The sequence below is a fragment of the Bos grunniens genome, chromosome 4, assembly GCF_055505025.1.
Source record: "Bos grunniens cultivar Pamir isolate PY7600 chromosome 4, Bosgru_T2T1.0, whole genome shotgun sequence".
Classification (NCBI taxonomy): domain Eukaryota; kingdom Metazoa; phylum Chordata; class Mammalia; order Artiodactyla; family Bovidae; genus Bos; species Bos grunniens.
The window spans coordinates 37,150,615-37,164,328 of NC_141168.1; positions in this window are offsets into that span (position 1 = coordinate 37,150,615).

The following is a 13,714-nucleotide window of genomic DNA, read 5'->3' on the forward strand; positions in this document are numbered from 1 at the left end:
ATGTACTCTGCATAGAAGTTAAATAAGCAAGGTGACAATATACAGACTTGCATACTCCTTTCCCAATTTTGAACCAGTCCATTGTTCCATGGCCAGTTCTTTCTGTTGCTTCTTGACGCACATACAGATTTCTCAGGAGACAGGTAAGATAGTCTGGTATTCCCATCTCTTTAAGAACTTTGCAACGTTTGTTGTCATTCACACAACAACTTTAGCATAGTCAATGAACAAGAAGTAGATGTTTTTCTGGGACTGCCTTGCTTTCTCCATGATTCAGTGAATGTTGGCAATTTGATCTCTGGTTTCTCTGCCTTTCTAAATCCAGCTTGTACATCTGGAAATTCTCCATTCACATAATGCTAAAGCCTAGCTTGAAGGATTTTGAGCATAATCTTGCTAGCATGTGAAATTAGTGTGATTGTATGGTAGTTTGAACATTCTTGGCATTGCCCATCTTTGGGATTGGAATGAAAACTGAAATTTTCCAGTCCAGTGACTACTGCTGAGTTTTCCAAATTTACAGACATATTGAGTGCAGCACTTTAACAGCATTATCTTTTAGGATTTTAAATAGCTCAGCTGGAATTCATTCACCTCCACCAGCTTTGTTCATAATAATGCTTGCTAAGGCCCACTTGACTTCACACTCCAGGATGTCTGGCTCTAAGTGAGTGACAACACCATCATGGTTTTCTGGGTTTAAGACCTTTTTTAGTATACTTCTGTGTATTCTTGCCAGCTCTTCTTACTCTCTTATGCCTCCATTAGGTCTATACCTTTTTTGACCTTTATCGTGCCCATCCTTGCATGAAATATTGTTATTCAGTTCAGTTCAGTCACTCAGTCATGTCCAACTCCTTGTGACCCCATGAACCGCAGCACACCAGGCCTCCCTGTCCATCACCAACTTCTGGAGTCCACCAAAACCCATGTCCATTGACTCAATGATGCCATCCAACCATCTCATCCTCTGCCGTCCCCTTCTCCCGCTGCCCTCAATCTTTCCCAGAATCAAGGTCTTTTCCAATGAGTCAGCTCTTTGCATCAGGAGGTCAAAGTATTGAAGTTTCAGCTTCAACATCAGTCCTTCTAATGAACACCCAGGACTGACCTCCTTTAGGATGGACTGGTTGGATCTTCTTGCAGTCCAAGGGACTCTCAAGAGTCTTCTCCAATACCACAGTTCAAAAGCATCAATTCCTTGGCACTCAGCTTTCTTCACAGTCCAATTCTTACATCCATACATGACCACTGGAAAAACCATTGCCTTGACTTGACGGACCTTTGTTGGCAAAGTAATGTCTCTGCTTTTTAATACACTGTCTAGGTTGGTCATAACTTTCCTTCCAAGGAGTAAGCATCTTTTAATTTCATGGCTGCAGTCACTATCTGCAGTGATTTTGGAGCCCAGAAAAATAAAGTCAGCCACTGTTCCCATCTATCTGCCTTGAAGTGATGGGATCCGATGCTGTGATTTTAGTTTTCTGAATGTTGAGCTTTAAGCCAACTTTTTCACTCTCCTCTTTCACTTTCATCAAGATGCTCTTTATTTTTTTTTTTTTTTGATTCTTGCTGATATTTTGCTAAAATTTTATTGGAGTATAGTTGATTTACAAAGTTGTGCTAGGTTTCTTACATTACAGGCAGATTCTTTACTAGCTGAGCCACACCAGAAAAATATATCATTTGAAAAGCTATATACACTATAATGTTCATTTCAGAATTATTTACAAGATGCTCTTTAGTTCTTCATTTTATGCCATAAGGGTGGTGTCATCTGCACATCTGAGGTTATTGATATTTCTTCCGGCAATCTTGATTCCAGCTTGTGTTTCTTCCAGTCCAGCATTTCTCATGATGTACTCTGCATATAAGTTAAATAAGCAGGTGATAATATACAGCCTTAACATACTCCCTTTCCTATTTGGAACCAGTCTGTTGTTCCATGTCCAGTTCTAACTGTTGCTTCCTGACCTGCCTACAGGCTTCTCAAGAGGCAGGTGAGGTGGTCTGGTATTCCCATCTCTTTCAGAATTTCACAGTGTATTGTGATCCACACAGTCCAAGGCTTTGGCATAGTCAACAAATCAGAAATCAATGTTTTTCTGGAACTCTCTTGTTTTTTCCATGAGCCAGCAGATGTTGGCAATTTGATCTCTGGTTCCTCTGCCTTTTCTAAATCCAGCTTGACCATCAGGAAGTTCACAGTTCACATATTGCTGAAGCATGGCTTGGAGAATTTTGAACATTACTTTACTAGCATGTGAGATGAGGTGAGTGCAATTGTGTGGGTAGTTTGAGCATTCTTTGGCATTGCCTTTCTTTGGGATTGGAATGAAAACTGACCTTTTGCAGTCCTGTGGCCACTGCTGAGTTTTCCAAATTTGCTGGCATATTGAGTGCAGCACTTTCACAGCATCATGTTTCAGGATTTGAAATAGCTCAACTGGAATTCCATCACCTCCAATAGCTTTGTTTGTAGTGATGCTTTTTAAGGCCCCCTTGATCATTCCAGGATGTCTGGCTCTAGGTGAGTGATCACACCATCGTGATTATCTGGGTCGTGTAGGTCTTCTTTGTACAGTTCTTCTGTGTATTCTTGCAACCTCAACACAAACTCAGAATTATAAAAAGCTATTGACTTATCAATCTCTAAAACTTTTTTGTTTAGTTATTACTGAATACACACATATTGAGCACTAGGATTTTAAAAATCAAGAAATATGACAACCATGGTAGCAGTGTCAAATAGGTATGTTGTTCTTGTTGCTGTTCAGTCGCTAAGCGGTGCCTTTCTTTTAACCCCATGGATTACAGCAAGCTAGCCTTCCCTGTCCACCATTGCCTAGCATTTGTTCAGACTCACATCCATTGAGTCAGTAATGTTATTTCACCATCTCACCCTCTGCCGCCCTCTTCTCCTTTTGCCCTCAATCTTTCTCAGCATCAGAGTCTTTTCCAGTGAGTTGGCTCTTTGCACCAGGTGACCAAAGTATTGGCGCTTTGGCGTCAGCATCATTCCTTCCAATGAATATTCAAGGTTGATTTCCTTTTAGATTGACTGGTTTGATCTCCTTGCTGTCCAAGAGACTCTAAGGAGTCTTCCCCAGCACCACAGTTCAAAAGCATCAGTTCTTCAGAGCTCATGTTATAAAATTCAAATGGTCAACTAAATTATAAATAAAGGAACATTTTTTAGAAGACAACATGTAGTTATTGGTTTACATATAAGTAATTGACAATCAAAATGTATTTCTTTGCTTCCTAGGTATTATAATTACATTTCCATTAGGAAATTTCTAAGGAAAGTAAAGATAACCCCAGAATACCTGGAGTTACTTTATCTTGAAATGGCATTTGAATTATCTGTTTTTACCTCTTGTATTGACTTATCTAGAGCTATTACAATAAATTGGTTCTAAGTAAAACTATGTGGTTGAAAACATCAGGAAAGGAGAATGTGTTTCCAACAATTGGTAGATGAACATATTGTACATATGAACAATCTCCTAAATGAGAACATATCTCCTTTTGTATTTATTAGCACTTTATAGTTCTTTATTATGTATCTACCTTCCTGACCTCAAGAGCACAGATCAATAAGATCTTAATAGGCTTTGCAGCTCTAACTTTTATTATTTACATGTAGTATAAGTATGTCGATTTGCATTTTTTCATAACTTGTTCCATAAAAGACTTAGAGACAAAACATATAAACACAGGAGAATAACTAGCAATATATTAGAATGGGACTCATCTTAGTTTTGTCTGAAGCATGAGAAAATAAATGCAAGGTACCTAAGTAAGTGTATGAAAATAACTTCTCTGAATATACAAATTTTACAAAAAAAAAAAAAAGAGAGAGAGAGAGAGAGAAAGTATTCTTTGCGTCTCTGTCCAGAAATGGGCCTGGGATGCAGCCCATAGAAACTTAGAAGGTTAAAAGTGATTTGGCTAACTAGTTTTTGTGGTAAGAAGGTTGAGAGTGGATGCTGTCTTGACGATGACCAAGATTCCTGGGGATCATTAATTCATGAGACATGTTTCCCCTGGATCAGACACATCCATCAGGACAGAGTGATTATGTGGTAATCTTGGCTCTCCTCTTTTAGGAACTCCAGTAATTGATAGTGGCCTTCAACATAAATATGATAGTCTATGTGGCTCAGACGGTAAAGCATCTGCCTGTAGTGTAGGAGACCCGGGTTCGATCCCTGGGTTGAGAAGATCCCCTGGAGAAGGAAATGGCAACTCACTCCAGTACTCTTGCCTGGAAAATTCCATGGACTGAGGAGCCTGGTAGGCTACAGTCCTGCCAGAGGTCCTATGGGTCCTATGGGGTTGCAAAGAGTTGGACACAACTGAGCGATTTCACTTTTACTTTCATGGTTTGAAAAAGAAGTCACCAAATACCTCCACCTAGATCACTGGAACTAAGGAGAAAGAGGTCCAGCAGGGAACCTCTGAATAACCACTGATAGTGTGCTAAAAGGCAGGATATCAGCTTTAACCATCTTCTAGACCCACCCAGGGATATGAACTCTAGCATCTGCCAAACAAGAGAGGAAAAAAACATATCCAAGTCAGATTTACCCTCTTTTTCCTTACCTCTTCACTCTTCCCTGTTTAGATACTGGAAGGAAATGAAACTGCAACCAACAAATGGAGGAGGACAATTCTTAAGAAATGTTTCCTGTGTAAACAAACAAGCATATTGTCTTTGCCTTTTCTTTATGTTCCCTACGATATTTGTTAAAGTAGGAGTATATTTATGGGGTAAGAGCATAATATTTTTGGATGATGGTTATTTTTTCATTTAAGATGTGGTGAGAATTTGAGAATGCAGAGATATTATAAGAATGATGGCAAAGAAACTTTAGGTTCTTCTTTGTTAAAAATACAATTTGAAGTCTTAAGAAATGTAAAAGTTTCTGAGAAAGACCATGAGAAAATACTTGAGGAGATAATAGTGGAAAACTTCCCTAAAATGGGGAAGGAAATAATCACCCAAGTCCAAGAAACCCAGAGAGTCCCAAACAGGATAAACCCAAGGAGAAACACCCCAAGACACATATTAATCAAATTAACAAAGATCAAACACAAAGAACAAATATTAAAAGCAGCAAGGGAAAAACAACAAATAACACACAAGGGAATTCCCATAAGGATAACAGCTGATCTTTCAATAGAAACTCTTCAAGCCAGGAGGGAATGGCAAGACATACTTAAAATGATGAAAGAAAATAACCTACAGCCCAGATTATGGTACCCAGCAAGGATCTCATTCAAGTATGAAGGAGAAATCAAAAGCTTTTCAGACAAGCAAAAGCTGAGAGAATTCTGCACCACCAAACCAGCTCTCCAACAAATACTAAAGGATATTCTCTAGACAGGAAACACAAAAACGGTGTATAAACTCGAACCCAAAACAATAAAGTAAATGGCAATGGGATCATACTTATCAGTAATTACCTTAAACGTAAATGGGTTGAATGTCCCAACCAAAAGACAAAGACTGGCTGAATGGATACAAAAACAAGACCCCTACATATGTTGTCTACAAGAGACCCACCTCAAAACAGGGGACACATACAGACTAAAAGTGAAGGGCTGGAAAAAGATTTTCCATGCAAATAGGGACCAAAAGAAAGCAGGAGTAGCAATACTCATATCAGATAAAATAGACTTTAAAACAAAGGCTGTGAAAAGAGACAAAGAAGGTCACTACATAATGATCAAAGGATCAATCCAAGAAGAAGATATAACAATTATAAATATATATGCACCCAACATGGGAGCACCACAGTACGTAAGACAAATGCTAACAAGTATGAAAGGAGAAATTAACAATAACACAATAATAGTGGGAGACTTTAATACCCCACTTACACCTATGGATAGATCAACTAAACAGAAAATTAACAAGGAAACACAAACTTTAAACGATACAATAGACCAGTTAGACCTAATTGATATCTATAGGACATTTCATCCCAAAACAATAAATTTCACCTTTTTCTCAAGTGCACATGGAACCTTCTCCAGGATAGATCACATCCTGGACCATAAAGCTAGCCTTGGTAAATTCAAAAAAATAGAAATCATTCCAAGCATTTTTTCTGACCACAATGCAGTAAGATTAGAGCTCAATTACAGGAGAAAAACTATTAAAAATTCCAACATATGGAGGCTGAACAACACGCTGCTGAATAACCAACAAATCACAGAAGAAATCAAAAAAGAAATCAAAATTTGCATAGAAACGAATGAAAATGAAAACACAACAACCCAAAACCTGTGGGACATGGTAAAAGCAGTCCTAAGGGGAAAGTTCATAGCAATACAGGCACACCTCAAGAAACAAGAAAAAAGTCAAATAAATAACCTAACTCTACACCTAAAGCAACTAGAAAAGGAAGAAATGAAGAACCCCAGGGTTAGTAGAAGGAAAGAAATCTTAAAAATTAGAGCAGAAATAAATGCAAAAGAAACAAAAGAGACCATAGCAAAAATCAACAAAACCAAAAGCTGGTTCTTTGAAAGGATAAATAAAATTGACAAACCATTAGCCAGACTCATCAAGAAACAAAGGGAGAAAAATCAAATCAACAAAATTAGAAATGAAAATGGAGAGATCACAACAGACAACACAGAAATACAAAGGATCATAAGAGACTACTATCAACAATTATATGCCAATAAAATGGACAACGTGGAAGAAATGGACAAATTCTTAGAAAAGTACAACTTTCCAAAACTGGACCAGGAAGAAATAGAAAATCTTAACAGACCCATCACAAGCACGGAAATTGAAACTGTAATCAAAAATCTTCCAGCAAACAAAAGCCCCGGTCCAGACGGCTTCACAGCTGAATTCTACCAAAAACTTAGAGAAGAGCTAACACCTATCCTGCTCAAACTCTTCCAGAAAATTGCAGAGGAAGGTAAACTTCCAAACTCATTCTATGAGGCCACCATCACCCTAATACCAAAACCTGACAAAGATGCCACAAAAAAAGAAAACTACAGGCCAATATCACTGATGAACATAGATGCAAAAATCCTTAACAGAATTCTAGCAATCAGAATCCAACAACACATTAAAAAGATCATACACCATGACCAAATGGGCTTTATCCCAGGGATGCAAGGATTCTTCAATATCCGCAATCAATCAATGTAATACACCACATTAACAAATTGAAAAATAAAAACCATATGATTATCTCAATAGATGCAGAGAAAGCCTTTGACAAAATTCAACATCCATTTATGATAAAAACTCTCCAGAAAGCAGGAATAGAAGGAACATACCTCAACATAATAAAAGCTATATATGACAAACCCACAGCAAACATTATCCTCAATGGTGAAAAATTGAAAGCATTTCCTCTAAAGTCAGGAACAAGACAAGGGTGCCCACTTTCACCATTACTATTCAACATAGTTTTGGAAGTTTTGGCCACAGCAATCAGAGCAGAAAAAGAAATAAAAGGAATCCAAATTGGAAAAGAAGAAGTAAAACTCTCACTATTTGCAGATGACATGATCCTCTACATAGAAAACCCTAAAGATCCCACCAGAAAATTACTAGAAATAATCAATGACTATAGTAAAGTTGCAGGATATAAAATCAACACACAGAAATCCCTTGCATTCCTATAACAGAAAGAGAAATTAAGGAAACAATTCCATTCACCATTGCAATGGAAAGAATAAAATACTTAGGAATATATCTACCTAAAGAAACTAAAGACCTATATATAGAAAACTATAAAACACTGGTGAAAGAAATCAAAGAGGACACTAATAGATGGAGAAATATACCATGTTCATGGATTGGAAGAATCAATATAGTGAAAATGAGTATACTACCCAAAGCAATATATAGATTCAACGCAATCCCTATCAAGCTACCAACAGTATTCTTCACAGAGCTAGAACAAATAATTTCACAATTTGTATGGAAATACAAAAAACCTCGAATAGCCAAAGCGATCTTGAGAAAGAAGAATGGAACTGGAGGAATCATCCTACCTGACTTCAGGCTCTACTACAAAGCCACAGTTATCAAGACAGTATGGTACTGGCACAAAGACAGAAATATTGATCAATGAAACAAAATATAAAGCCCAGAGATAAATCCACGCACATATGGACACCTTACCTTTGACAAAGGAGGCAAGAATATACAATGGATTAAATACAATCTCTTTAACAAGTGGTGCTGGGAAATCTGGTCAACCACTTGTAAAAGAATGAAACTAGACCACTTTCTAACACCGTACACAAAAATAAACTCAAAATGGATTAAAGATCTAAACGTAAGACCAGAAACTATAAAACTCCTAGAGGAGAACATAGGCAAAACACTCTCCGACATACATCACAGCAGGATTCTCTATGACCCACCTCCCAGAATATTGGAAATAAAAGCAAAAGTAAACAAATGGAACCTAATTAACCTTAAAAGCTTCTGCACATCAAAGGAAACTATTAGCAAGGTGAAAAGGCAACCTTCAGAATGGGAGAAAATAATAGCAAATGAAGCAACCGACAAACAACTAATCTCAAAAATATACAAGCAACTCCTACAGCTCAACTCCAGAAAAATAAATGACCCAATCAAAAAATGGGCCAAAGAACTAAATAGACATTTCTCCAAAGAAGACATACAGATGGCTAACAAACACATGTAAAGATGCTCAACATCACTCATTATCAGAGAAATGCAAATCAAAACCACTATGAGGTACCATTTCACACCAGTCAGAATGGCTGCAATCCAAAAGTCTGTAAATAATAAATGCTGGAGAGGGTGTGGAGAAAAGGGAACCCTCTTACACTGTTGGTGGGAATGCAAACTAGGGCAGCCACTATGGAGAACAGTGTGGAGATTCCTTAAAAAACTGGAAATAGAACGGCCTTATGATGCAGCAATCCCACTGCTGGACATACACACTGAGGAAACCAGAAGGGAAAGAGACACGTGTACCCAAATGTTCATCGCAGCACTGTTTATAATAGCCAGGACATGGAAGCAACCTAGATGTCCATCAGCAGATGAATGGATAAGAAAGCTGTGGTACATATACACAATGGAGTATTACTCAGCCATTAAAAAGAATACATTTGAATCAGTTCTAATGAGGTGGATGAAACTGGAGCCTATTATACAGAGTGAAGTAAGCCAGAAGGAAAAACATAAATACAGTATACTAACGCATATATATGGAATTTAGAAAGATGGTAACAATAACCCGGTGTATGAGACAGCAAAAGAGACACTGATGTATAGAACAGTCTTATGGACTCTGTGGGAGAGGGAGAGGGTGGGAAGATTTGGGAGAATGGCATTGAAACATGTAAAATATCATGTAAGAAACGAGTTGCCAGTCCAGGTTCGATGCACGATACTGGATGCTTGGGGCTAGTGCACTGGGACGACCCAGAGGGATGGTATGGGGAGGGAGGAGGGAGGAGGGTTCAGGATGGGGAACACATGTATACCTGTGGCGGATTCATTTTGATATTTGGCAAAACTAATACAATTATGTAAAGTTTAAAAATAAAATAAAATTAGAAAAAAAAAAAAAGTAATCTAAGACCAGAAACTATAAAACTCCTAGAGGAGAACATAGGCAAAACACTCTCCGACATACATCACAGCAGGATCCTCTATGACCCACCTCCCAGAATATTGGAAATAAAAGCAAAAGTAAACAAATGTGACCTAATTAAACTTAAAAGCTTCTGCACCACAAAGGAAACTATTAGCAAGGTGAAAAGGCAACCTTCGGAATGGGAGAAAATAATAGCAAATGAAGCAACTGACAAACAACTAATCTCAAAAATATACAAGCAACTCCTACAGCTCAACTCCAGAAAAATAAATGACCCAATCAAAAAATGGGCCAAAGAACTAAATAGACATTTCTCCAAAGAAGACATACAGATGGCTAACAAACACATGTAAAGATGCTCAACATCACTCATTATCAGAGAAATGCAAATCAAAACCACTATGAGGTACCATTTCACGCCAGTCAGAATGGCTGCGATACAAAAGTCTACAAGCAATAAATGCTGGAGAGGGTGTGGAGAAAAGGGAACCCTCTTACACTGTTGGTGGGAATGCAAACTAGGGCAGCCACTATGGAGAACAGTGTGGAGATTCCTTAAAAAACTGGAAATAGAACGGCCTTATGATGCAGCAATCCCACTGCTGGGCATACACACTGAGGAAACCAGAAGGGAAAGAGACACGTGTACCCAAATGTTCATCACAGCACTGTTTATAATAGCCAGGACATGGAAGCAACCTAGATGTCCATCAGCAGATGAATGGATAAGAAAGCTGTGGTACATATACACAATGGAGTATTACTCAGCCATTAAAAAGAATACATTTGAATCAGTTCTAATGAGGTGGATGAAACTGGAGCCTATTATACAGAATGAAGTAAGCCAGAAAGAAAAACACCAATACAGTATACTAATGCATATATATGGAATTTAGAAAGATGGTAACAATAACCCTGTGTAAGAGACAGCAAAAGAGACACTGATGTACAGATCAGTCTTATGGACTCTGTGGGAGAGGGAGAGGGTGGGGAGATTTGGGAGAATGGCATTGAAACATGTATAATATCATGTATGAAACGAGTTGCCAGTCCAGGTTCGATGCACGATACTGGATGCTTGGGGCTGGTGCACTGGGACGACCCAGAGGGATGGTATGGGGCGGGAGGAGGGAGGAGGGTTCAGGATGGGGAACACAGGTACACCTGTGGTGGATTCATTTCGATATTTGGCAAAACTAATACAATATTGTAAAGTTTAAAAATAAAAAATAAAAAAATATAATAAAAAAAAGTATCAGGTATGTATCAGTAGAATCTAATATACGAAATCCAAAAATTAACCTCATTACTACCTTTTCCTAAAGTGCTTGTTGATTGTGGAAGATATTTTAGAGGATCTTGTTAAACATTCTTGCCTTTGAAAATGTGGTTTGGTCCAGCTGGAGTAGCCTTAGGCATCCTTCCAGCCTTCTTCCTTACATTTTTTTTTCTGTCTTTCCCCATGCATGGAGTGAGATCTCATACACTCTTACATGAAGAGAGTAGATAAAGAATGACAGGAATAAAAAAAAATTAATCTGAGATTATATTAAGCTGGACTATAAACTGGAATACTTAAGTATATTCATGGGGTTTATTTATACAGTATTATAACATGAGGCTAAACAGTTGTAAATATACGTTTGCATGTCTAGTCAGATGTGGCTATTTCCATGACAGATAAATACACTTTTGCCACTTGTTACAGCAATACTAAAAGTATAATAAATATGCACATTAGGATTTCCAAAGATATATCTTTCTCCATAGCAGATTTAGTAGACATGAAAATAAAGATTTAATGGTGCTTGGTGGAGTATTAAAATTATTGCAGAGTGCCTGCTCTTAATGCTAATGTAAGACAGAAACTTGAACCATATGTTAAGCCATTGATTCACAAACTTGTCTATAATCAGCTGGAATGCCACAATAAAAGTAAAATACAAAAAAAAAAAAAAAGAATGTCTATGTTTCACCATCAGAGATTTAAATGGTCTAGGGTGGGTCTTTAGCTTTGAAATTTTTTAAAGACTCCAAAGTGATGCTAATGTGCAAAAAATTTTGGGAACCTCCAAGCTAAGCAGTCATTTTTGTTTTATAATGTTTGTACTCACATGCAGCTAGGGCAATTTCTTAGTCATTAGTGTAACTTCTAATTCTGTAATGAAACAAAACCAAAGTTCCACAATTTCTGTAAACGGAATTATCGGGCCAATTCCAGAAAGCTCTACAGTAAGGTTTAATGTTGCATGAATTTGCTCTGGTAAAGATTCCTTAAAAAGAAGCTTTATCTTTATTATGATATGAATAGTTAACTAAGTATTATATCTATTTTAAAAATTTTAGCAAAATTTTGTTTAAGACTTGGTTATATCCAAATGCTATAAGGCTTTATCCCAGCTATCAGAAAACTGAAACTGCATTACACAAAAAGCAGTGTCCTGAGAAAAACAATCCTTAATTTATGTATCTATCTAATTTACTCACACAATCATTTATGAATTCATTCATTCTGATATTCATGTGTTAAGTTATTATATCTTTCTTTCAATCAATGCCTTTTATGTGTCAGGTCTTGCACAGAATGAAGGGGAGAGAAGACGAAAAAAAAAACAACATTATTTCTTTGTTTAGAAATTCTATTATCATTCTATTATCCTTTGGCATAATAATTTTATTTATTATAAATTATACAAAAGAAATAATCAGATGAGCACAAAGTATATACACATGAATGTTATGCCATATACAAATTATGGCAGAAATTTCAGAAAGGGAAAATTTGCAATTTATAGTAAATCTACATTCAAGGATTGGCGCTGGTTTACACTTTTCATTTTCTTATTTTTCCTCTTGTATTTCTTCCAACTTTATTAGATATAATTGACATATACCATTGTGTAAATTTAAGATATACAATGTGATGACTGGATACATATTATATTATGAAATGATTACTACAGTAAGTTAGTTGATACCTGCATCATCTCTCATAACTATCAGTGTGTGTGTTGGGAGAAGAGTTAAGATCTAGTTTCTTAGCAAGTACCTCTAATTTTCAATAGTCCATAACAAGTATTGGAAAATTCTTGTTACTTGTTACGAACATTAACTCAATTTGGTTTATATATGTCAGGCTTGTGATAAATAGTCTACATTAATAATCTGCTACTAAACTTTCAGTTCAGTAGAGTTCAGTTGAGTTGCTCAGTCGTGTCTGACTCTTTGAGACTCCATGGATCGCAGCACGCCAGGCCTCCCTGTCCATCACCAACTCCCAGAGTTCACTCAGACTCACGTCCATCGAGTCAGTGATGCCATCCAGCCATCTCATCCTCTGTCGTCCCCTTCTCCTCCTGCCCCCAATCCCTCCCAGCATCAGAGTCTTTTCCAATGAGTCAACTCTTCGCATGAGGTGGCCAAAGTACTGGAGTTTCAGCTTTAGCATCATTTCTTCCAAAAAATACCCAGGGCTGATCTCCTTCAGAATGGACCCGTTGGATCTCCTTGCAGTCCAAGGGACTCTCAAGAGTCTTCTCCAACACCACAGTTCAAAAGCATCAATTCTTCAGCCCTCAGCCTTCTTCACAGTCCAACTCTCACATCCATCCATGACCACTGGAAAAAGCATAGCCTTGACTAGCCAGACCTTTGTTGGCAAAGCAATGTCTCTGGTTTTGAATATGCTGTCTAGGTTGGTCATAACTTTCCTTCCAAGAAGTAAGCATCTTTTAATGTCATGGCTGCAGTCACCATCTACAGTGATTTTGGAGCCCAGAAAAATAAAGTCTGACACTGTTTCCACTGTTTCCCCATCTATTTCCCATGAAGTGATGGGACTGGATGCCATGATCTTCATTTTCTGAATGTTGAGCTTTAAGCCAACTTTTTCACTCTCCACTTTCACTTTCATCAAGTGGCTTTTGAGTTCCTCTTCACTTTCTGTCATAAGGGTGGTGTCATCTGCATATCTGAGGTTATTGATATTTCTCCCAGCAATTTTGATTCCAGCTTGTGTTTCTTCCAGTCCGGCATTTCTCATGATGTACTCTGCATATAAGTTAAATAAGCAGGCTGACAATATACAGCCT